The following is a 4,504-nucleotide window of genomic DNA, read 5'->3' as shown; positions in this document are numbered from 1 at the left end:
TACTTTACTAATTTTCATAAAATTTATCATTTTGGATGGTATAATTATTGTCAAGAAACAATCATTATTTAATGATTTTATTAAAACAAAAAATATGAAATATATGTTTTTTTCTATCTTTATTTTATAAAATTCATTTTTTTTTGACTAAAATGAATAATTGGTCATATGGAGACTACTTTTTAAAAGGTTGTGTTAGGTGAAACAATATTCTACTAGTTACTAGTATATGTATATATACATCCACTGTATGTCTAACTTAAATTATATTTCAAAGTTAGCACCATATTCGAATAACGTGCTACAAATGATAATGGTGCAAAAAAATCTTTCCTACCTTCTCTTGATCAATGTTGCTCTATTGGTATTGTTAATTAATGATGGGAAATCAAGTGCAATTCGCTTTCCCTCAGTAACACTAAGAGAAAATGGTGGTTTCGTGCTACCTGAAAAAGTTGATAAATTTGGAAGACAAGGCTCGAGAGTCTTGGCTGATAATATTTATTACAACACAAAAGAAATCATAGGAGGTCATGGTCGAAGCCACCATCATTCATTGCAACCTGGTAATGCTGGTCGTACTTTATCAGAAATCCCATCAGGTCCAGATCCCATTCATAACCCCGATACCCCTAGTGCACATGTTTATGGTTGATGTGTGGATGGAATAGATGTATTCAATATTTATAAAATAAATTGTGAGATTCTGTATACACTTGATGTACTAGTTCAATGTTAATAATTAAATGTTATAAACTCAAGTTATAGAGTTCATGAGTTATCTCTATTTATATTTCTCAAGTATTAGCCTTTTTATTTCTCGTTGCATCGGTTTGGAATATCTATAATAATATCTATATTTTGCGAGTACAAAAATACTTTACAAAGTTATAATTCTTTTTCAAAAATGTATTGATAAGTACATAGATTATCAAAGGGGTTCATTCAATCAATTCCAAATCCAACCATTATGTAAATTGGAGCATGGAAAAAATATAGATACAATTATTGAATTTTCTTCCACCTTAAAGAATATCCAACCTGGCGATGTTTTCTATCTCACTTTCTTAATATCACAAAACATTCTCTAGGGCCTTGGAATTAATATTGACAGGAACATGACACTTTGGCTAAAGGGTGCTTCTTGCTTACATCGTCATCTTCATCACCACTGATGTTATTATCCTTGTAGCACGACTCCCCACATTTTGGGCGTTGATTAAGTTTTTGATAATATTTCCTCTCTAATTGAAATAATTACAACATGCATATTTTTTGACATAATCCAAACAATTGGACACAATTGATTCTTGGCTTCAAAACTGCGGTTTGGACAAATTTCTACCTTCTAGAAGCATCTCTTTCAGCAATTTAAGAAATTATATTAAATTTTTATCTTTCCGTCATCTTTTTTTCCTTTAAATTAAAAATATTAAAAAATAGTCGATATACATGTAAAATTTGTGAACCTCTTAAATAAAAACTAACTCTTCTCACTAAATAAAGTATCACACATATGGGCTTTCCGAAAAGAAGATTCTCCAATTTCACTGGTCATATCTTATAGTCTATCATCCATATCTACATTAACTTTGTATCTATGTGACTTCATAGTTTGGAATTCATCTACTTCAGCCTGTCACATCCATGTTGTATAATTTAGAATAAATTTTTCACAACCTAGGTGATTGAAAATTACTTTCTTGTAAAAAGAATACATTCCAACATATAACATAAGGACCATAAAAGATTCCATTGTTGTTGGAAGTGTTTTTTCCGTGAATTTAAGAAATTCAAGTATTGCTTCCACATACTTATAAGATAAATATGAAATCTACATTTTGTAGTATTGGGTGCAATCTCCCTCAACGGGTACTTATAATGTCTTCAACACTCTTTAGATAGAGAGAATAAGAAAATACGCTTGTAGCACTATATACTAGGGACCATAACTTACATATATAGTGATGATCAGTTAGGATTCACGTTATTCAAAAATGGACAATATTGATATACTCATATTTGAGTCCATATCAAACTAAATAATTAATTTATTAATTTTCAAAATATAATCTTAATTATTTTTTTTCTTTATTTGATCACTTAATAATAATAATTAATTTAAAAGTATGACGACATAATAATTAGTAGAATGAAAGAATTAAATAATATTTAAATATAGTATATTCCAACACATTTTACACGGAGGTATCATAGAAAATCGGTTCAATAATATACTTTACTAATTTTCATAAAATTTATCATTTTGGATGGTATAATTATTGTCAAGAAACAATCATTATTTAATGATTTTATTAAAACAAAAAATATGAAATATATGTTTATTTTCTATCTTTATTTTTATAAAATTCATTTTTTTTTTGACTAAAATGAATAATTGTTCATATGGAGACTACTTTTTAAAAGGTTGTGTTAGGTGAAACAATATTCTACTAGTTACTAGTATATGTATATATACATCCACTGTATGTCTAACTTAAATTATATTTCAAAGTTAGCACCATATTCGAATAACGTGCTACAAATGATAATGGTGCAAAAAATTCTTTCCTACCTTCTCTTGATCAATGTTGCTCTATTGGTATTGTTAATTAATGATGGGAAATCAAGTGCAATTCGCTTTCCCTCAGTAACACTAAGAGAAAATGGTGGTTTCCGGCTACCTGAAAAAGTTGATAAATTTGGAAAACAAGGCTCGAGAGTCTTGGCTGATAATATTTATTACAATACAAAAGAAATCATAGGAGGTCATGGTCGAAGCCACCATCATTCATTGCAACCTGGTAATGCTGGTCGTACTTTATCAGAAATCCCATCAGGTCCAGATCCCATTCATAACCCCGATTCCCCTAGTGCACGTGTTTATGGTTGATGTGTGGATGGAATAGATGTATTCAATATTTATAAAATAAATTGTGAGATTCTGTATACACTTGATGTACTAGTTCAATGTTAATAATTAAATGTTATAAACTCAAGTTATAGAGTTCATGAGTTATCTCTATTTATATTTCTCAAGTATTAGCCTTTTTATTTCTCGTTGCATCGGTTTGGAATATCTATAATAATATCTATATTTTGCGAGTACAAAAATACTTTACAAAGTTATAATTCTTTTTCAAAAATGTATTGATAAGTACATAGATTATCAAAGGGGTTCATTCAATCAATTCCAAATCCAACCATTATGTAAATTGGAGCATGGAAAAAATATAGATACAATTATTGAATTTTCTTCCACCTTAAAGAATATCCAACCTGGCGATGTTTTCTATCTCACTTTCTTAATATCACAAAACATTCTCTAGGGCCTTGGAATTAATATTGACAGGAACATGACACTTTGGCTAAAGGGTGCTTCTTGCTTACATCGTCATCTTCATCACCACTGATGTCATTATTCCTTGTAGCACGACTCCCCACATTTTGGGCGTTGATTAAGTTTTTGATAATATTTCCTCTCTAATTGATATAATTACAACATGCATATTTTTTGACATAATCCAAACAATTGGACACAATTGATTCTTGGCTTCAAAACTGCGGTTTGGACAAATTTCTACCTTCTAGAAGTATCTCTTTCAGCATTTTAAGAAATTATATTAAATTTTTATCTTTCCGTCATCTTTTTTTCCTTTAAATTAAAAACATTAAAAAATAGTCGATATACATGTAAAATTTGTGAACCTCTTAAATAAAAACTAATCCTTCTCACTAAATAAAGTATCACACATATGGGCTTTCCGAAAAAAAGATTCTCCAATTTCACTGGTCATATCTTATAGTCTATCATCCATATCTACATTAACTTTGTATCTATGTGACTTCATAGTTTGGAATTCATCTACTTCAGCCTGTCACATCCATGTTGTATAATTTAGAATAAATTTTTCACAACCTAGGTGATTGAAAATTACTTTCTTTTAAAAAGAATACATTCCAACATATAACATAAGGACCATAAAAGATTCCATTGTTGTTGGAAGTGTTTTTTCCGTGAATTCAAGAAATTCAAGTATTGCTTCCACATACTTATAAGATAAATATGAAATCTACATTTTGTAGTATTGGGTGCAATCTCCCTCAACGGGTACTTATAATGTCTTTAACACTCTTTAGATAGAGAGAATAGGAAAATACGCTTGTAGCACTATATACTAGGGACCATAACTTACATATATAGTGATGATCAGTTAGGATTCACGTTATTCAAAAATGGACAATATTGATATACTCATATTTGAGTCCATATCAAACTAAATAATTAATTTATTAATTTTCAAAATATAATCTTAATTATTTTTTTGTCTTTATTTGATCACTTAATAATAATAATTAATTTAAAAGTATGACGACATAATAATTAGTAGAATGAAAGAATTAAATAATATTTAAATATAGTATATTCCAACACATTTTACACGGAGGTATCATAGAAAATCGGTTCAATAATATACTTTACTAATTTTCATAAAATTTATCA

The 4,504-nt window shown here is 28.7% G+C and overlaps 1 long non-coding RNA gene across 1 annotated transcript; it reads left to right on the top strand.

Annotated features, from left to right (window-relative positions):
- The first annotated feature begins 287 nt into the window (after nt 1-287).
- Nucleotides 288-3,012, top strand: LOC127129093 (uncharacterized). The gene is made up of 2 exons (XR_007806153.1): nt 288-602; nt 2,841-3,012. It is a non-coding gene; the product is annotated as an uncharacterized LOC127129093 (long non-coding RNA).
- Nucleotides 3,013-4,504: the final 1,492 nt, after the last annotated feature.

Source organism: Lathyrus oleraceus, chromosome 3 (assembly GCF_024323335.1).
Source record: "Lathyrus oleraceus cultivar Zhongwan6 chromosome 3, CAAS_Psat_ZW6_1.0, whole genome shotgun sequence".
Lineage (NCBI taxonomy): Eukaryota > Viridiplantae > Streptophyta > Magnoliopsida > Fabales > Fabaceae > Lathyrus > Lathyrus oleraceus.
This window is presented reverse-complemented; position numbering and strand designations above follow the sequence as displayed.